At 45.7% G+C, this 22,467-nt stretch overlaps 1 protein-coding gene across 2 annotated transcripts in view; it reads left to right on the top strand.

The window, feature by feature from the left end:
- Positions 1-22,467, top strand: part of LOC119458206 (neuropeptide Y receptor type 5) — a 299,626-nt gene that overhangs the window by 180,498 nt on the left and 96,661 nt on the right. For both annotated transcript variants that reach the window (XM_049665604.1, XM_037720032.2), the window contains exon 4: positions 6,663-6,871. The gene's annotated coding sequence lies outside the window, so the exon portion shown is untranslated. The remainder of the gene's footprint in view (positions 1-6,662; positions 6,872-22,467) is intronic.

Raw genomic sequence — 22,467 nt, forward strand, 5'->3', positions numbered from 1 at the left:
CTCGGATAATGGATATTAAACAACAGTGCAGTTTCTCTATTCATTTAGGACATGCGATAAACGCTATTTGCCAATAAGCACCAAAACAATAAAACTAATGCAGTGCTAGCTTCGAGGTTGCCCGAACATTCACATTCTTATCGTCGCTTTTCGCTTCCTACACGTTTATCTTTCTAATTTGAAAGCTGTATCGAGCCCACGCTCACCCATACACTTTTTTCTAGCATTTTCTGTGCATCTTTTTCGTAGCTGTTCTGTGTCAATATTTTTTTTTCTGCCGCCCATGTAAACGGCACATTTCTTTGTTTTTTTTGTGTGTGTGTTTATTTATTTTTTTTTTTTTTGAGGGGGGGGGGGGGAGGGCGGCAAATGCAAGTCTTTGCTTCTTGTTTTTTTTTTTCTGTCTGCGCTCAAATAAGTATCCAGTGCTGTTCTTAATATCATTAAATTTGCTAATCTGGTGATACTTTGTCAAACTTTTAGATCTCATTACCGACGAGACAAGCAACAGAGTTGGATTAGACCAGATTGCTGCGAACGGCGTGCCTCTAGAGGCAAAAAGCGTTAGATACGCACTCTGGAGTATATTACGTGTACAGGCCGCACTCGTGGGATTTCCACGGTCGATGCACCGTCGTCTTCGCTCGAAGCCGCAACGACATCGTGATGCCATGAGGCTGCTGCGGCGGACAGCTTCAGGCGACGCCGGAACCGTTAGTATATGCTGCGTACAGCGTCGAAGCTGAGGACGGTGGAGTGGTTCTTAATCGATGAAGTCGCTCTTGTCGAAGGCCTCCCGCCTGAACGGCCGATTTTCTGGGGCGGCTTGCTCCGTCATTAATTTGACGCCTGGTGCGTTAGGTATTGTCGCTTTGGTGTTTGCGTGAACTGCCCTGCTGCCTTTCCCCATAGTCCTTGCTCCTCGCAACTACGTGGTGATGCAGCTGAAAGTGACGTGTGCCGCTGTTCACAGCCCATCGTTCAATGGCCGACGTACGAGGCCGCTTTGGTTAAGGAACTTCGCGCTATCCATTCAACGCGGGTCGCACAGAAGCGCGGCGTTAACAATCTTGCCATTCTAAACCGCCTCTCAAAATTTTCCAATACTATAAAGGAACCCGAATGATGTTTCACGATATTTTAAACATTGACCAGCCGTAATTTTTCACGTGATCGCAAGGTCCGTTAAATGTGCATTAACTGCCCACAACCTAGTTCTTCTAAAAAAAAATAAATTATGGGGTTTTACGTGCCAAAACCACGATCTGATTATGAGGCACGCCGTAGTGGGGGACTCCGGAAATTATGACTACCTGGGGTTCTTTAACGTGCACCTAAATCTAAGTACACGGGTGTTTTCGCTGCACAAACTTCGTGAATAGGTGGAGACACGTGTATGTAAAACTTCCGGTTCATCAAACAAGGAGTAGCCGGCGCCGCATTCACGCACAAATGTCTATTTAGCATGTCAATATAAAAAGGGGGGGGTTGTCAGTAGCAAGCAAATTTATGTTCGGTTAATGTCAAATGGCACTAAATCGCAAAGCACGCAGATCCAACTGCTAGTCACTTGATTGAATTTCTTGGGATTAAATTGTACGGGACGTGCAATAATGTACGCCCTCATGAGACGTATGGAGAGAAAAACGAATCCGCGCCTGAAGAATCCGTTCCTTAGTGACTTCCAGCACAATTACTTAAATGCAGAACAAGGGCTGGCTCGCGCACAAGCTGCACCACAGGAAGTACTTGAACCGTACATATCTAGGCTGAAAGTGCGATCATCGGCTCTTTCCAGAGGGTGTTTGAAGTAGTGCAACCATGCATTGCTGTAGGGGGACCTGAACTCTTGGCACACTTGCTTTCTCCTAAAGTCGACTGACGCGCGAGTCCCAGGGGGCATTTTTTCATCGTCTAAGGCAGCACAGTAAAGAAAGTACCGCATAGAAGCCAATCGCGTTTATACCACACCCCGTGGGGGCGGAGTTATCAGCCATGAAAGCTGCCGTACAATAAATTTCTGCACATCTGTTTTCTGTCGCCCGCTCCAGAACTACGCGGCGCACAGCGACCTTCACTACAGCATGGTATTTCATCGCCAGATTACGGCACAGTGCTCTCAATAGTAGATCTCAACAAAAAAGGGGGTAGCGTACTGATTGCTGTTAACAATTCCCTGAGATGTGTTCTGTGCAACAACGTAGGAAGTGTACAAGAGTGGATTTGGCTAGAAGTGAAAGTAAGCACAGAGTAATCCTTCTTGGTGATTTTAACACCCCTAGAATTGATTGGAACATGCGTAGATATTCTCATTACAATCATTACACAGAGAAGAAATGCAGCCTGTTGTTGGCCTTTCTGTCCTTCTGTTCCCTCCAGCGGCATAATATGATCGCCAAATCCTGTGGTAACGTCTTAGACCTTTGCATTTTGAATGCTCAAGTTTTAGATGTCTCTCGTTATGACATGTCGCTTGTGCGTCCTGAAAAATTTTCATCCGTCCCTAAACATGACTGCCTCTGTGTCAGCCCTCAAATACATCTCCTCTAGTGGCATAAATGAATCCTCTCAGTTTTAAGCGTGGTCATTATGTTTGTTTATATAACTTCTTGTCCACCACCGGCTGGTCACTGGTTACAGAAAAAAACAATGTTGATGACCAAGTAGCTCTGTTTACAGAGCTTTTTTTGTTTTAACAGTGTGCGCAAATTCATTCCGCAGTTCAGACCTAAACGCTCTAAATATCCCCACTGGCACTCGTCCGAACTTATAAATGCCCTAAAGCATAAAAATCACGCGCACCGGAAATATAGACGTCCTGTGCCTAATGAATGGAGAGAAGAATTCAGCTTTTTTCGGGCTCTCTGCAAACGCCTCTATAAGCGGGATCGTGACTCATATGTGGCATTCTTGGAAAAGAGCGCCTCCGACCAAGCGGGGGAATTTCGGAATTATATCCGCACGCGCTCTAGTAAACGTGGAGAGTGTTTCCGCCTGTTCAACTTTTGTGGAGTAGAAGTTCCAGCGGCTGCGGAATGTCCTGCTGCCAATTTCTCATCCTTATATAAAGCTTCAGGTTTCAATGCTGTTGTCAGTCAGCAGCACATGCTGCTGGCTGACATCTAGTGCTGTGTTATTTAATGAAAAGCTCATCAGAGAATGCCTTAAGCTCTTGAATTCTACCCTATCCTACGACCATGTTGACATCTCCTCCGCAGTCCTAAAAGCTTACGGCAGTATATTTTCCACAGTATTGACATCTATATTTAATAACTCTTTGAATACTTTAACTTTCTCTCAAATGCGGAAAATTGCTCGTGCTTTTGCTGTATTTAGGTCTGGCTGTAAAACTGATGTCTCGAATTATCGCCCAATTTCTCTTCTCTGTTCCACGTCTAAGATTTATGAGCTTGCTCTTCACAACATATTGTATTGTACTGTGAAGAACTCCTTGATTCCGAATCAGCACGGACTTCTCACCGGCCACTCCACAACCACAAATCTCGCAAGTTTCGTGACACAGATCTCCGAGCCGGTACTTCAAAGGGGGCAAGCTTACACCGTTTACAGTGACCTCAGCAAAGCTTCTGATGTAGTCAGCCACTCACTGCTTCTGATCAAGCTTACGCACCTTGGTGTTGACTCGTCAGTTGTCTATCTCTCGCGCAGTTGTCTTCGTGATATATGATATTATGATAATGTCAATGGTTCTTTTTACAAGGCAACTAGCGGCGTCCCTCAAGGAACAGTTTTAGGGTGGCTCATTTTTTTTCAATTTAAAAATTATGACGTTCTTTCCGCTACTCGGAACTCTTCTTTCCTCCTATATGCCGAAGGCATCAAGATTTTAATAAAATCATTCTGTTGACGGTCGCATCCTGCAGTCTGACCTGTTAATGTTTCCTAAATGCTGCTAAGACCAAAGAACATAGACCTTTCCATGTTCCTGCCTGTCACCACTAACACTCAACCGTCTATACAATGCCGAGTGCTTATAACGCTTATTTTCTTGATCTTGATAATTTTCTTCACTCGCTTTCACTGATCTGTTGTGAGCTTTGCTTTGTTGTGCCATAGTTTCACACATTGTTCAGCTGTCTTTCTCCTCATTTTTCTTGTGTATTTACCGTTGCGCTTTGTTCTAGGTACACTCTTCATTTCACAATTGTTCGTTTTATTAATTGTGATTTTTTTTATATCCCCTGCAGTTTTTTTTGCTTTTTGTTTTTGTCTTTTAATGTATGTGTGCGCTAGCGCTTAGGCCTTAGAGTTGTTCCTGGGCGCGGTTAATAAACTATTGATTAAATTATTGATTTTATTATTATTATTATTATTATTATTATTATTATTATTATTATTATTATTATTATTATTATTATTATTATTATTATTATTATTATTATTACCACTACTACTACTACTACTACTACTACTATAGCTGAATATGTAAACAACAGGCATATAAGATTGTTATATTAGCACTCATGAAAGTAATTTATCATCAAAAATTGGTAGTAATAATGTTTTTTTTTTCTCTATGCTGTCATTAAATTGCTTTCGGAACATTACAGACAAAAATGCTCAAAATGTGTAAATGCAATTTATTGGTGGTAAGCGCAGCTGCTTAAAAATATTCTACAGACTTAGCAACACACAAGCTCTAAAGTGCCATTATTTGTTTATTCGCTTGAAATCAATCAATAAAGCTAGTTAGTTGGGAATGCAATACTATGAACCACTGAAAAAATATATAATTCAAGACAAGCACAGAGCACAATTGAAAGTCAAAGTTCAGTAAAATTGACGGAATGTGCTTGTTCAGGAACCGTGCAAAATCAAACGAAAATACTTGTATTTACCCATGATATCCGCTGTGATATAAAGGTTCTCGAAGTTGCTGCGGTGACACATGCATTGAAACAAGCAGTGCTTTCACTCAGTGGCCTGACGAAAAAAAATTGCATACCGGTGCCAGTATTGAACCAGAGGGTTCACATTCCACTTATCATAAAGCTGGATCCTACAGGTCACCGCAACCACTCAGCTGCAGCTGACGCGATCGTACTTGGCGTGGACAGGCTTATATTTACATTTCCGCCAGACTTATTCGCTGTATGTTTTAGAACTGCGAATGTGCGCTTTTCTTTATTATCTTTCAAATACCTCTAAATCTTTTGAAATGGATATATATCAAAATGTACTTCATACTGTTCGGATAGTAATGCCTTTTTCTTTTTCGTTTGCCGTTTTCCAGATTGTCACAACTGATTCTTTCCATTGTATTAAAAAAAAAAGAAACTTGACAGCGAAATACTGTACTTCTGCATGCATGATTCGCGGCTGTGTTGAATGGAACTTATATGTTTATCCTCCCCTGAATACCGATTCATTTCCTGTCTGGTTAAATATCCGCGAAGGGCGGCTTTTCAGCGCATATGGCAACCGGCAACTTGAAGAACAAGCCGTTTGAAAATAAAGTTGTTCTCTAGGTCTCCCCCGCCTTCTAAAACGCGTGTAGGCTACATCGGATAAGCCCACGTGCGGGTAATATAACGATTCTATTCCAAATATTTTCCTGCGCTTCGCCAATTGTCCACGCGACACTCCGCCTACTTTATCGCCATGATCAGCCGGTCCTGAGTGGTGGATTATAAGAAAGCAATAGAACCGCTCGAAACGAATCGTTACATTGTACCGGCCCCTTGATCTCATTCAGGCGCCTTCAGAGAGGCAAACAGCAACAAGCTTCATATGAATCAGATGTCATACGTAGCCGCCGTGTCGGTGTTCTAAGACCACAAGAGTTACTCTGCATGCTGATTCTATCTTCTATACGCGATTAAAAGCGTCGTGGTACTCAATGACGACGCTGTTGACGTCACTCAGTGTGCTGGCTATAATAAATGGGCAGCAGGGGGACGTTTCAGCGACGTTTTTCGCTTCCCTCCTACGCAAGACCAGAGCAGTCGAGGCTGCCGCTCTGACAACAGGGCAACGAGAAAGGGCGGTCTTTTTTTCTCAGATTAACGGGAGCGCAGGGTAAAAACTGCACAGCCATCCGCTCCTCTCTGTCACGCTGATTTTTAATTTTTTTTTCTCGTGGTATCACGGCCATTGTCTGCCAGAAATAGGAGAACTGTGACGCAGGCACAAGCAGTTTTTCTTGTTCTGTTTGTATTACTTATAAACTTACCGGGCCTCGCTACATACTCCACGAGGCAGCAGATTGAGAGGCAGCTGTGTTCCGCAATTCATGTTGCGTGGGACGCTGTTTTGTCGCTGCTGCTGCCACCGGTGAACAGCGTCCCTTTATACGCCCGAAGCAACGCACCGTCCACTTTTGTCGCAGCTTGGAGAGAGCAGGCCCTCAATTATCTCCCATCAAAATACTGCAAGGACGATTAGCTCTTGTTGCTGGCTAATCGTACAATCGACGCCGGTGGCGCCATCTGCGAGAGCGCGCCCGAGTGCTTCCTTTTCCGACCTTCCATTATCGTTGTCGCCGGACGATTGCCCAAGATTGGTAAAGAGTTCGGTCGTGGAAGTGTGCCTGTTCGAGCAGCAGTTAAGCACCTTGTCTGTCGCACAGGCAACAGCAGGCCAGTTGATAGATTACGCAGACCGGTGTCACAATCTCATTTTTCGTTTTTCTTTCTCTGCAGAAGCCCGGTGTACAACAGTGAGGCCACGCTGACCATTTCGGCACGGCAAGCTCTTTACCGGAAGTCACGAAAAACCGGAAGCTGTTCCGGATAAACGGCGCCACCGCTACTGACTTCGCTAAGAAGGCTGCTGTCGCTGGAGGGAGAAATTGACAGGGGCGATAGCCACAGCGAGGCATCACACAATCGAGCTTTGTTCCCCACTGCAGGTTAGTCTAGCGGATTTATTGTTTTGTTGTCGTAGCTTGGTTTCGTGATCCTGTCACCGCACGCACGCACACGCACATACACACGTACGCACGCACGCACGCACTACCACAACTAATGCACGTTTAGTGCGTACACGCCACTTTGACGTGGTGAGTTGTCACGGTTTTGTGACGTCACGTGCCAGATGAAGTGGGCGCCGCCGGAAATTTTTTTACTGACTGACTGATCGATTGATTGATTTAAGCGTCTCTAAGCAGCACAAGGGTTATGATAAACGCCGTGCAGTGAATGGCTCCGGTATAATTTCGACCCCCTGGGGTCGCGGACGCTACATTGACCTCGACAGTGCTACGCCTGGTAGGCCATAGGGAAAACGGAAATTGCTACAAATGCAAAGAAGAGGCGCCGCTAACATGCACAGCGAGCGTCGTGGCGTCGAAGCACAAACGAGAGGGCGCAGTAGCGGCGATCCTCTTCTGCACCTCCAGGAGCCTTCCTCCTCCGGCGCTTGCTTCCCTCGCGGCGACAAACATAATCTCGGCGATTTGACAGACGGGCCATCAACCCTTGCGCGTAAAAAAAAATGCAACCTCATGATGAAATGTGACGGCAAAAGTAACTTACATGCGGCCAAAAGCTGACGAGCAGGTTCGTTTTCACTGAGCGTGAGGGGGCTCAGGTCAACGGCAATAACGAGCACACACTAACTTGTGTGCTTCCACATTCGCTGCATGCTGACTCAAAACAAACGTGAAGATTACTCGGACGACCTAAAACATCAAAAGGAAAGAAGATTGGAAACAAGAAAATCCACAAATATAAGCTGGTTCGTTCTCGTATCACGTAATGTAGCCTCGTCTAAACGCTCTTTTATTTTCCTGCTTACGTTTTTAGCCGGCTTTATCACACCCACTGTGCGCAGCTGATTTCTTATTTCTTTCAGACTGCGAAGTACTCGCTATTCAAATGTACGTCGCGGGAAATGATTGCTTCTGTTCCATCTGGTTGTGCAAAAGACCCCCGCCTGCCGGAGGAGTTGGCTCGCGAATACACACGTGACTGCCGCGAGGAGTGAAGCGAAGCCAATATATGGACGCATTTTCATTTCGCGAGAAAATCCGGAGCTCATTTGAATGATTTAGGCCTGCGCACGCGGCCCTGATTGCGGTGAACGTAAGGGCTATGGCCCTAGCACCGCTCACCGCGTGCCGCCAAACTCGTTAGGGACGTGTAACCGTATTCCGAGGCACTTGCGACGGAGCCTCTCTCTTTCTTCCTGGTCGCGGCTTCTTTTCCGTCGATTTATACTTCGCTCCTAGCCTCTGCGCTTCAGTACGCATGCGCGAGCACTTCTAATGAGGCACAGCGCGCAGAATATTCGTCGAGGGTTCCTGCTGGAAGCAGGCTTTCGACACGGGTCGATGTGCATTCCAAATATGCATTCCTAGAAATGGCTGTTAGGGCCGCTCCGTTTTTGTTGAGAATCGTTCCTGGGAATGCTGACGCAATTAAGGCTGGCTTCGAGCGTGCAGCTTACAAGAAGAGTTAAAGTCGGCGGTTATTTTTAAGCAGACAGAAAAACGATTAGCATTATCGGAGCCGACGACGAAGTGACAGCTAGGCTGGCGGGTGGCTGCCTATCTTGGGCAAAAGAAACGAATCGAAAAAGTAGAGCGCGGCTCTGAGAAGAAAGAACGTTATTGTGACCTTCTTGCGTCATTTGCAGAGTGTTTCTTTTTTTTTCAGCGTAGGTTTATATTTTGAGCAGGAGCAATTATCATGAATAACGTTGCAAACAAGAAAGCGGTACTTCGAATCACGCGCATAAATGAATGCGCCGGGATTCTGTGCATTACGACCCAACTTCAAGTGTGGAATGTTTCGGTTAAAGAAAGGGATAATTGGCGATAAGAACACATTCAGCGAAGCAAGTTGCCGAAGAGTTGCTATGCACCTAAACATTATACAGCTGCTCTTTTTTTATAAATTAAATTATGTGGTTTTTACATACCAAAACGACGATATGATTAGGTACGCCATACTGAGGGACTCCAGGTTAATTTTCACCACATTTAATGTTCTTTAATGTTCACGTAAATACGAGTTCACGAACGTTTTTGCATTTTGGCCCCCAACAAAAAACAACCGTTGTGGGCGGGATCAAACCCCGCGTCCTCGAGCGTAGCAGTACAACGCCATAACCACTAAGCGACCGCAGCCTAACGTATATTAAGCGACGAGTCACTTTCCTCTATAAACGTTCATGTGCGGCTTATTGAAACATTTTGACAAATATTTCAATTCGCACCATGTAAGGTAGCGCGCAAGTACTTCACCACAGAAATACAGGTACCAAATACATTCAGGTCGACTTAACATTTTCAGTTTTAAATGTGCGCACAATTTCCCTCTCACTTCATTTTGTTATTTGGAGCCCGAGGGACGCACCGACGTCGGTTATTTTTGATTTCGCCATATCTCTGGAATTATTTCGAGACCAATAATGCAATAACAAAGAGAGAGAGAGAGAGAGAGTATGGCAGACAAAACTGGTGCATTGAGCCGCAGTGATCGAGCGTAAAACCGCTTAAAGCGCGCGTATGCTTTCGTGCGAAATCTTGACTGCATGCAGTCGTGTTGTCATGCCGTAAATATTGCCGCAGAGTTTACGTAATCCGCGCTCATGCGTGTTTTTCTCTGCACGGTGGCAAGGGTTTGGCTCGTATTAAAGTATATTTGTCCGCGAATTGTTCTCCTGTAAATTCATTAACGTGCGCATGAGTTTCACTAATCAGAGAAATTCCGCGCGCCTTAGCCAGTGCTCGGCTTTGTATGCAGCACGAAAATTGGTGCTTCTCTATACAAAAAGAGAAAGGAGCTTTTATCGGTACACACTCTACTCGACATAAAGAGAATTCAGATAGCATTAGTTCTACTCAATGTTGACAGCTTATCCAGCAGCTGTGCTCTTAATTAATCGTTTCAGAAGACGCAGAAGCGTTGAAAAAAGTGGAAGAGCGAGGAAAAAAAAAAGGACTCGCGCGGCAATGATATACGCAGCTCGCAATATACACCGTTCTGCTCCGCCGAACGCGGGGCCGGTGCTTTAGGAAAATGGCCGCCCGTCTGGCCACGGTGGCCAGTGGACCAGAAGCGCAGTTTCGAGCCCCGGCGTGTGCCAGCACTCATAATCTATCGAGCTTCGCGAGCACCTTGACGCCGGATTGCGCAAGCGAGACATTTCTCGCAGGAAAGCGCGGAGCACGTCAGCCCGCATCATGCTTCCGATTGCCGAGTGACCTTCCCGCCGTGAACGTATCGGAGCCGACAACGCGTACGCTGCTTTCCGGAGCAAACGTAGATGCGCGGTCCTTTCCATTTATAGTACGTGTAAAAAAATTCCGGCGAGCGAGGCAGCATTCGTCGAAAGCCAAAGCAATTCGCTGCCGCAGTGTCCGAGAGCTCTCCTTCGTCGCTGTCTGCCCTTCATATCGCTGCTTTCACTTTCACGTGGATGGCGTTGCGCAACGCGTCTGCCTTGGCGGCGAGGCGCGGCCAACTTTGGGCGCAATCGCTCTCTGCCCCCTGCCCACGAGGAAGGAGGAACAGGGCCTCTTTTTCCGGAATAATCGAATCAGCCGCGCCGGTCCATGGCGCACTACCTGTCAGCAGCAGCGCACGAACATGGCGCCCGACCGAGAGGGTTTCTTGACCTCGCGGCCCTATATCCTCGTCTCTATATTGCTTATCGCCCAGCCGAGGAGAATCGACGGGTAATACGGGCCTCAGATGGCTGCCTTCATATTGTTCTCCTTAGCGAAAAGCTGGACGAGTATAGGGAACAAGCAACGGGAATAATACGCAGTGGCATAAACGCACGAGGTATACACGCGTTCTCGTTGAACACTAGCCGTCTCCCTCTTTACTCTGTTTTTACTTTTTCCTCTAGAGTAAAATGGGCCTATTTGGCGTAGTGTGGGCGTCGACATCGATCAGTTTGTCCAAGCGTCGTGTAGTACATCGCCCTTGAGTTGGTCTAATGCACGTTCGTCCAACATGTCCAACGTATTGGGAATATGTCAATAAAAGGTTATTCTATAGATGCGGATACGCGAAGGGAGCCTTAAGACAGTGAATAGAGAAAATAACAGCGAGTAGGCAGCAGCTTAACAAGGGCACGTTTCAGGCTACCAGTGTATTAGCTGATGATAAAAAATATATAAATCTCTGACAGGGAGTAATTTTAAAGTAAAGAGGGAGGAGAGTAAACAAATGGTTTTTTTTTTCTTCTAATATTCGTGTAAATTTCATTCAAGTACTGCATAATTTCATTCAAAGGCTGGAGGAAACCCAACCAAGAGATTGAAAAGAACCGTAGATTATTAACATGCTACCGCTATACGTAAGAGAAATGTTACCTGCCGTACATTTACATCAAAGAGAGTTGGGGCAGTCGTCTCTCCTCCTATCTAAATCCGCCGATGAGTACTGATCATTTCTCAAGCGATCGAATCTTCTGAAGTGGAGAGCCTTGATGCTTCCTCGTTTTTCTCTAGCAGGAACGTGTCCTATACCCGGTGTTTCAGCGAACACTGTGAGATTTTTTTTTAACAGCGAAGCTGTTTAAGCCAGCCGTAATCTGTGCTGCGTATAAAGAAACTACCAACAAAGAAAAGAAAATAAACTTTCTTGCTGAAGGGGGATTCGAGCCCGCGTACCCCCGCGCCAAGAGCAAGCGTCGTAACCACTAGGCTATACAGCCACTTTTTTTTTTCATGGTATTTATTACGAATACGTAAGATATTTCCATAGCAGCCAAAACAGTCTTAGCCGCGTCTACAAGCACAAAACAAACACTTCACAGTACAATTATTACAGTAAGAGTTCTCTAAAAGGGAGGCAAAAGGATACAATTCATCAGCAACGGATACCAGTCTGGTTGAGAGTCTCTCTGATCATAAAAGTCTTTCAGCTGTGAAATCATCCGAATGAAATGTGACTTCGAAGGTGTACAATTGGTTCTGCATTCCGGTCTAGCATGCGAGTTTTCCACAAACTGTGCAACCCCATAAGCAGGAGCATATCAAAAGGCACATCGTCACATTGAGGTGGTATCAGATATCGTATTGTATAAGCATTTATATCAAGATCCTTTTTTTAATGTCCTTTGGAGAACGTCCCAAAACAATATGGCGTCCTTGCAATCAATAAAGCAGTGTTCTATGGTTTCCGGTACATTACAGAGACGACAGTTTATCGAAGATACAAAGATTCCTTTCCTATTTAACCAGGTTTTAACAGGTAACGTTTCAGTGTGCACTTTGAAGAAGAATGTTTTAGTGTGAGGAGGAATAGGCATTTTACAGACCCGTGTAAGGACGTCATCTCCAGGTAAGCCGATGTACAGCGATCGGTATAACGGAGGTTTAAAAAGCATATCAATTAGATCTTTATACATATTTGTCCTTGAGATAGAGAATAACTACTCATTTGAGAACCTCACTGCAAGAAAACGCACTGAGAGGCACACTTCACGCATGAATCCCTGCAAATATGGATGTGAAGCAAAATTTGTCGAAATTACTAAATTTGGTAAAACGTTGACGAGATTAACTTGCAAGAATGCCCGAAGTAATGGGTGAGAACAGTCTCGAAAAAAGATGAAACGAGACACTAATTGTCTAACATAAAGGTGAACCAGGCCAAGACCGCCTGCACTAACCGGTCTGAAAATATTGTCACGCCTCATTGGCTCATAAGATGATGACCAAATAAAGGTTGCAAATATTCGGTGAAACTGCTGTATGTAAACCCTGGAACAATGAATTATTTGCAGCACATAGAAGAGTTTGGTTGCCAAAAATAAATTGCACGCTTTAGCTCTGCCAAAGACAGAGATTATGTGGAACGAATGTTTGGGCATAGCGTCTTAGGGTTGGTAAACGTTCTTTCCAGTAATGTGCACTTGACTTATATGCATCCAATGGAACGCCCAGGTATTTTGGTGGTTGACAAGTCCACTCAATACCAGCAAAATATGTCGGTTTAAAGATCCATGATCCAAACCAAAGCCCCAAACATTTAGCACAGTTCATTCGTGCACCAGAAATTGCGCCAAATTCCTCTATCTTAGACACCACAGTTGTGATACTGGGCTTGTCCGTGCAAAAGAAAGCGAGGTCGTCTGCATATGCCAGCACTTTCACCTCTGTTCCAAAAACACTGAAACCATGAATATTAGTAGAGTGAATAACGTTTAAACAGAGTGGTTCCACGTAAAGGGCAAAAAGCAATGGCGACAAGGGACAACCTTGCTTCACAGAGGAATGAACTGACACAGGCTTGGACAGGTCACCATTGACAATCAAACGAGTTGAACAATCATTATAACACAATTTCACACCTTTAAATATAACGGAGCCGACGTTAGCATGCTCGAGAAGAGAAAAGAGAAAAGAATGACGAACCCTATCAAAAGCCTTAGCTAAGTCTACTTGTAGCATTGCTAGCTGATCATAAGAACTGGAACAATGTTCCAATACTGTACGGGCGATGTGTATGTTTGCTTGTATTGAGCGGCCTTTCAGGCCGCAGGTTTGGTGAGAACCAATAAGAATCGACATTGCAAATTGTAGTCTGTTTGATAATACATTTGCAAAAATTTTATAGTCAGCCTAGCTTGCAGAACATGCATTTATGCAAACCATAGGAATGCGTTCGAGCGTCGTCTTCGTCCACAGCTGGCGCGTTCGTACGCTCGTGCTCTGCGAGGGGAAGATGTTTTGCGCGCTATGAGAGCGAGCGAGAGAGAGAGACGCATTCACGGAGCGGGTCTCCTGGAACGTGGTGTCGGCATTGGAACGCGGTGTCGGTGTTGCAAGCTGCACTATGCAACGCGGAGTGACGGCCGTTAGTCCGAGACGCGCGAAAAGAAATTATCATCATCATGAATAATAAAATGAAAAGTTCGCGCGCACTTCCGTAAAATGCTGGGCTACGATCGCCCAGCTTCGCTGTTTCAAGCGTTGCGCGGCCGAGTGCAAGGTTAAGCGTTTTTTAAATAGCCTGTGGCAGGACCAGGACCAGGACGAATTCGTCCCGGACCAGGACGAATTTTCTTCACCTGCGAGGCTTTTCTTTCGAGAAAACCATATGTGTTTTCTTTGTAGCAATTGCTACGATTGGTTGGATGTCTCATTTTCCATTTCATTACTTCTCTCCGCCTAGCGGGTTTCCGCTGGACTATTACGTCAAACACTTGCCTTTGCTTCCAATTGTCGATGAATTCAACTTCGCCCTGCCATCTGCTAGCCGCCTGGTTATCGCAGATGGTAGAGCGGCTGCCCCAGAAAGGCGGTGGTCCCGGGTTCGAGTCCCGGGCCAGGACGAATTTTACAGCGAAGCTGTGAAGGGCTCACCCTTCGATGGTCGCGTCCGGATGTAGAAAAAAAAACTCTCATTGGCCGTATGCTGTATGTGCGAGTGAAAGCGCGCGAGGGCGAGGGACGCGCGCGTTCACGGGGAGCGAGCGCACGGCGGAGAGCAAACGCGACTTCCCAGTGGAAGGGCAGTGGTGGGCGAGGAGGGCATCGAGGCACCCTAGACTGTGCATGTGCGTGCCCGCCCTCCCACTGCGGCGCATGCGCGCAGTCCTGCCGGCCTCTGCCGCCTGTGCCGCGGACTCTCTCTGGGCTCTCGCCCGCCTCTCCCCTAACAGTGTCGACAACGGCGTTTAGCCGTTCCGTCACCTAAACATCGCGCTAGCACTCTTATCAGTGTGCCCTTACGACTCGCCATGACCCGGCCGCGTGCCATTCGTTCGGAGGAACAACGCAATGAGCGACGGGATAACTGGCGACTCAATCTCCCACGCGAAAGGAGGACAGCGGGAAGGCAGCGCGGGAGGGAGGGGTTGCGGCTTCTGCTCTGCGAGCAACTTGTACTTTGCGGCGCCGGGCGGTCGCGCGCACCGTATCTTGAAAGCCATCTGCAACACGGCTCCTACCTTTGTATGCGCTGTGTTTTCGCCGCTCAGTTTCCGTTGAAGCGATAGACCGCATGAATCTTCGCCCACTGCTGCTGGCGCGCTTGCTCACGCCAGCGTTTTGACAGCGGTTGTGTGTGGTCGCACAAACAACGCGCAGAACTGTGATCCACGGCGGTGGCGTTTTGCTCACGTTCGCACCGAACGCGGGCGGTGTTGGTGAGGTGTTTATGAAGAACGTGCCAACCTTTGCCGTACACCCTATGGTGGTGTACCGTGGCTACCTTAAGGCCATGTTCCCTGTGGTCACTGAATAAATGAAAACCACCGCATCATATATATTTCTCATTCTTTAATAGTTCAAATAACCAATTAGACCATCACTTCTTAATAGTCATAATTGGAAATACATAATTTCCACCATAGTACAGCTTCGCTGGTCTTCCATCTCCACCCCAGTGGAAGGGCTGACAGTTTTTTCTTCAACTGCGAGGCTTTTCTTTCGAGAAACTCGTATGGGTTTCCTTTGTAGCAATTGCTACGATTTGGTGGATGTCTCATTTTCCATCTAAGCCTGTGGCGGATAGCACAATTCTAGTCCATGAGTGGTCTACTCGAAGAGGCGGACATTACTTGCAAAAAAATTGAAATGCATAATCGACTAATTACCCAAAATTCACAAATAATTTTTTTTACATAATACATTATGGCACACATTGCATTTTACAAATTCTACCCGGGGAGTTCGCAAGGCGGATCCACTTGGAGAGAATTCTGAGGATGACGCCAGTTTCAAGATATTCATTCCCGAACTATGCGGAGAAATGCATTGGCGTTCCAGCTACTTTCGTGCTTTAATGCATAAAACGGCGTTTTGTTAGGAAAGCAAGTGGAACGACAGCGCATTTTTACCCCAAGTTTGACGGCGCAAATCTCGTAAATGGTGTCATCCACACAATTCTTTTCAAACGGATATGCCTTGCAGTCTCACCTGCTAGAATTTGTAAGTGCAATATGTGCCATCAGGTAATTAGTTAAAAACTTAATTAGTGCATTCTTTTTAATGGCGCCTTCAAACATTAGTTAGGATGTGGATTGTATCCTGTTTTGCCCTTCACTTTTTCCATCTATTAATCCAATTTGCAGCCACTACAGCTGTTCTCTCTTCGACCATCTGGCTAGCCGCAAATCATAAGAGGCTTCGGTTCATTTTCACTTGCTACTGACATCCCTTTTAGCGTCGAGTGTATGCTTGAGTCGCATGTTTGTAGGGCTTTCGCGAAGGTTGTTGTTGTTTAAAGATATTTATTTTCACAATTCATCTCCTCTCTTCACAATTACCTGCAACTTTTTGACGAGGCAGGGGTGATCTTGGCAAAACATGCTTGGGCAATGAAGTCCGTTTCTGAGATCAAGGGAAGCCAGGCAGGGGTGTAGCCTGGGGGAGCACACCACACTGGCGCAGCCATTTAGCGAAGGATGCCTCCTGTAGCTGGTCTTCAGCAGGTTCCACACTCTGAGACTGAATGCGCACATCGGAAAAGCAACAGTACCGTAATCGACCACCGCAAATGTAAGTGTGCGGGTACTAGCGTTAGCGTATGTTTTACGCACGATAAAAATGTTTCGTATATGTACACTATATGCCATGTCTTTAGTTGCATTAGCTTTAGTTGCACACACTGTCGTTGAAGTAAAGAGGCCTCCGTTCTTGTCACTGGAACTTGCCACCTCAAAGTTACAGCCACCGGCCTTGACCAACAGCAATATTACTGCCTCATGCAATCTTCGTCGCCATAGAGAAAAAAAAAATAGCGTATTTGCACTTAAGTATATAGCGCGACCACAAATATAACATGAGGGTGGACTTTCGGTCTCTCAGAAAACTAACAAAAACGTATAGTACGAGTTATAGAAGCAGGACATGACGCATAAAATCAGATGCCCGCAGGGCTTTATTCCTCGTTACTGCGAACTGTCGTCGCAAAATACAGTGAAAAGACGAGTGCTGATGTCTTTGTCACTGTCGGCGAGAACGGCGTTGCCCTTCGTGACACCCACCAAGGTTACTGGACACACGGCACTTCATAAATGACCGCGACACCATCGAACACGCCTTTCACGGATTGCGCGGTGCACGATGCGCCGCGCAACTTCGAACAGTGCTCGCTTGACGTGCCACTGACAACAGCGCCGATCGCCTTGCTCAAGGTTGCAGCTATTACGGCGTAGACACATTGATGCGGCACTAACCGCGTTACTGAATCCGGAGAAGAAAGACGGCGCAAAATGCACCATGACAACTCCCAAACCCGCTGCTCTTGCGCGAGGCGAAGTGGCAGCGGGCACGCAGAGCGCGGCGAGCAGGCGAAACTAATAGCAAAAAAAAAGCGCGTTATACTTACGTCGCTATCCAGAATATAACGCGAGGCGTGTTGTGAGGCCAAAGATTTCGAAAAAGAAGTCGCGTTATATTCGTGCAAATACTACGCGCAGCAAACATTCACCACGGCGGAATAGCAAGAACTCCTTTATTCAGCTTGAATATAGCTGCGCATTCCGTTTGAATAACCTATTTGGCTTGAATATAGAATATAGGAACGGAGTCCAGAGCCCAGGTCCCAGACTGCCCGCGGACATAGCTGTGCATACCGAAGATTTGCTCACCGTCACGCTGTCATACCACCAGTTCAACCCAGAGTCAAGCTCGAGCTTGACTACACAGCGTCATTGCCCCGTCGCCATACATGGAAGACCACACAGTATAAGAGAAGAGTATTTTTGGCGCCCACTTGACCACCGCTGGCGGCGGGAGTGTGTGCTGTGTCATTAATTCTAATGGATATATCTAATATAATGGTGATTGGTGGATGCAGGGCCAAAACAGCCTATTAATGGCAAAAAAAAAAGAAGAAGAAAGAAGCGCGGTAGTCCACGTGCTTATGCTCAACAGGCTACGGATATGAGTGCAGTGACCCGACGCAAAATTACACAGTCTAAGAATATTACTAATTATATACTGTCTAGGTGCTCACGCTTAGCACAACGCTAGCTGTACTTATCTGCGCAACAGTGCTTACAAAGAAAGACGGCGCACAAAAATAGCGCTCAGTTTTTTTTGTTTTTTTCTCTCGGCCATCCAATCGCACACAGACATCTACCCGGCGCGCGTGCACACGCGCACTCCGTATACGCAATAAATAAATGCGAAAAAAAGAAAAGAAGCAGCGAGAACCAGGGCCAGAAACCCTGCGGCAAAGAGCGCGCCACGCTCTGGCCGTGCGTGTACCGAAACCAGCGGGATCCCATTAATAATCATTGTCCACGCCTGCCGTGTGCAACGAACGCTCCGGCCGGCCTGCAAATCCCGGCGCTTTCGGCAACACCTCGTTCGTCACCCCACCCTCGCGGAGTCCTGTTAACAATGCGGCCGAGTGGTTCGTTTTGCCGTTAAGACATCTCCGTGTGTGCGCGCACGTTTCTATGTCTGCCAAGGGAAGAGGGGGGAGTGGCGCAGCGGAGTTTTCCCACTTTTTTACTCGACGATTGTTCTCTCAGGTAAAAACAAAAAAACAAACAAACAAACAGAAAATGCGCCACCTCTTATTTGCTTTTTTCGCAGCATTCCCCCGTCCTTCTGTATGAAGAGCGCAAAAGGGAAAGATAGAAGAAAGAAACAGGCAATTTCACATATTACGGCGCAATGCAAGAAAACGGTGAAGTAAAGGTAGGAAAACAGTACAAAGGAGAGGCGATATAACAACAAGAGAAAAGGAATGTTCCGGAGAAGCACGGAGAGAAAACGGGGCAAACGCGAGAGACTAATTTGTTTTGCTCTCCACCTTTGCGAGGAAACGGAGGCGGATCAAAACAAATTACACCCTCACGGAACGCGCTTTAAGCGTGAAGCATTGCTCGCAGTGGTTGAGCACGAAAGGAGGCGGACAGAAGGATGCAGACAACACGAGAGGAATTGTGCGCCATGGTGGAAGCGGGAAAATACGAGTCTTCGTGTCTGAGCCTCGGGAGAAGAAGTGGCGCGATTGCAGTTCTCAGATGGAGCGTTCACCCGTTGAAGTTCGCACCTGCTCGCTCCCTGATCGCACGTTTCATTTCTTTCTCTCCCTCTCTGCATTTTTTTCTTGCCAGCCTAACTTGAAAATCAAGCGTCTTTTATTTCACTGGAACTTCTGGATGTTCTTGTTCTCTAACTGCGACTTGATTAATGTGTTTACAAGTTTTCTTTCCGTTTTCAAAGAGCACACGCGCGCTAAGTATACATGTTCCCAACGTAACTTCGGCATTGCCGCAGAAGCGATGGTCGCGTCATATACCGCATATATGCAATTCTAAGCTTCGGCCCTTCCTGCAACCCCGCTGACTATTTTACACCCGCTGTGCGGGACTGAGCACCACTGTAGCTGCGAAATCTTGCCTCAACCGATCTGGGGCCTAATTGAGAGCTCATGACGCACTTTATAACGGTTCGGGATTGGCCGGCGCTTTCGATATGTTTGGTTTACGGTATTGGTCAAACGAACAGAAAACGGTGGCTGAAAATTGCTTTATTAGCATGAAATCATTGACGTCAGGAGGCGCGAAAGGTGGGCTATTGGCGAACTCCTTTGAACTAACTGTATAAAGATTACTAAATAACATTTTTAATATTAAATCTCACGCATACAAGCCAGTGGTAAAGCATTGGTATACAACCAGCGCAAGAGACGCGTTCATGTGTCACGCAGACCATATGGGAGCAGATTTCAGTCTGGGAAATGATCCGCGATACAGCATCAACACTCAGTCTGATATTCCATGAAGCGGGTGTTCCCTGATTGCGAAAAGAGGAGCCTGTACGCAATTCGTGACACTTATATGGCACGGACATCTTGGTTCTCGAGATGACAATGAAACATTGGTTGCTCAGGACCTGCTTGCTCTCTGTGTGTCCATTTCGAACAATAACGTGCTACGAATAATGCACGTGCCACCTCACCACTACTTTGATTTGATTTGATTTAATTTGTTTATTTGTTTACGTGAGGATGATGCGGGATGGCCCAGGCAAAAAGCGACAAATTCGCTTGAAGAATACCTGAGCCCCCCTTGTACATGGCACACAGCAAGTGCAAACGCTCAAATATTTCTAGACAACAACAAGAAAGAAATGGGTACTGAACTGTGATAAGCATACAAAAGAAGTTGTACAAAAAAAAAATTCATTCTTACAGCACTGATCCTACAGACTTCATCAATAGGTCACTGCATATACCATATCAAATAACCTTAAAGATATAAACACATATATATCCACACATACACACACACATACACGCATATATACGCACATATATACACACATATATACACACACACACATATATATATATATATATATATATATATATATATATATTATAGACATACCTATATACTGGGCACTGAAGTTCGAAAATCACAAAAATAAAATATGGCATTTAATATCTGGTATAGTGCAATTTTCCACAACAAAATTGTCGGCTCTTAGTGTGTTTAGAAGTCCTAAATGTTAATTGGTGAACTTTAACTCACCGATCTGGCATATACGTGTCGTCACGCAAATTCCGCCAATTTCGTCAAACGCCTTTTCATTGAAAGTGGTTTCACCGAAAGGCGTTTCATTGAAGACATTCCATTAACCATCTAGCCTAAAAATATTTTGATAACGCATGTGTGATACCCGTTAGATATTAGCAATATTCGCAATGCATTATTAACGGCAACTATGACAGCGCAAAAACGGTGGTGGCACATGCGCGTCAAACAAGCTTTTTATTCGAGACACTCTGTTTCTTTCTTTCTTTCTTTCTTTCTTTCTTTCTTTCTTTCTTTCTTTCTTTCTTCTTTCTTTCTTCTTTCTTTCTTTCTTTTTATTGAACGATTGCAATTGCACGAAATTCGGAGACCGCTCGATGTTTGCCACACATCGCGTACAAGTGCATCCCACTGTTGTAATTGAGGCAATTGTGAGAGCTCAAAGGCCGAGGTCGGCGCTTGCTTTTTCCTCTTGGCCCACCCGTGGCATGGTACAGGCAAAGCATGGAACTTGCGAAGATGATGCGTACTAAATAAAAGTTCGTTTCGAAAAGTTCGCCTAAATAATACACAATCAATTTGTTCCTAATACTGTTAGAAGTGTTAGAAATATGAAGGCTATACTAAATGGAAAACATGATTACGTTGCGTGACCAGTAAAAAAATGAAGTGGCGATGTAGCAGTAAATGTGAGAGCAAGGCGCTAGCATTACGTTGCGACTCTTTGAGGTCCTGGATCCATGATTTAAATCGTGTTCACCACATTGCAGAGAGCTGTTCAGGAGCTCACTCGACACACGCCCTGCCTCTCTCTCTCTCTCTCTATATATATATATATATATATATATATATATATATATATGCGCTCTTCGAAGTTCTCCCATTCTATTCTCTTAATGCTGACGCATTAAAAGAAGACGCACCAGACACGTCAGTACTTGCGCAGTGTCTTGTTTGCTCATTTCTCCGTCTCTCGTGCCCATATACTGCACTGGTGAAAAACCAGATAAACTAACTCTTAGTCAGCGACGTATTGTCTCCCTTCAGTGTGTCCTGCGTCTCGCGTTGCTTCACATTTGCCATTACAGTGACAGCCTCTTCGTGTCCTACGTGAGAGCGGGAAGGTGCATATTTAAATAACTTCATTGTATTTAATTTGTCGCGTTATTTTACCATGACAATTCTGTTCAACTAAAAACATTTTCAGTGAAACGAACATGACTGCAGAATTCTCAATTGCAACAGGCATGGCAATTGCGATGAAACAGCGCTCGACGCTAGCATTCGATGTACTATGACGGACTCGTATCACACGTGTCTTGGCGTCCTCCGGCACTGGCGCCAAGCTCAAGCCCAAGCTTTCAAGGGAAACAAGCAAACATAGCAACATTTTCCTAATCTCTGGGGCCCTATTTTTAAATTGTTCTCATGCTTATTGAAGCATGTCCACAAGGAGGGACGATGTCGTTTCAGCTTGCCCGTACAGTTCGCCTATAATCGCATTTTTATCGTGTATCTTCTGCAAAAGAATGACCGGTTTTTTCCAGGCACGCTTCAAGGTTGCTACATTTTGCCCTGAGAAACAGCGCAAGAAACTAGAGATGAAAACAACGTCTGAAAACATTTGATGCCGAGGCTTCGCAGCAGGCACAGTTGCGCCGCATGCATGATCTTCGAGTTTCAATTCCCAGCGTAAACGCTTGAAATAGGCTTTCATAAAAAGCGCTCCGCGGCAGAAACATGTGAGAGCTACTTCTGATGCGCCGAATCTTCTACAGCCTCCTCAGAATCGTGTTCCAAAACGGAAGTGGCGAACCAGAGTCGCGGCGACGCCAGTGACACCCTGCGGTCGCGTTGACAAATGGACTCGTCTTTCATCGTGTCTACACAGAAAGCTTCCTCTTCGCGTTTTGCGTCGAGGAATAGCACTGTGTGTATACCTAATATGCGCTAGAAGTACTGTGTAAGTCGCAGTAACCTAATAAGAAACTATTAGAAAAGAGTACTTTAGTGTGTTGAACGACCGGTTTTCATGAC

The sequence above is a fragment of the Dermacentor silvarum genome, chromosome 1, assembly GCF_013339745.2.
Source record: "Dermacentor silvarum isolate Dsil-2018 chromosome 1, BIME_Dsil_1.4, whole genome shotgun sequence".
Classification (NCBI taxonomy): Eukaryota; Metazoa; Arthropoda; class Arachnida; order Ixodida; family Ixodidae; genus Dermacentor; species Dermacentor silvarum.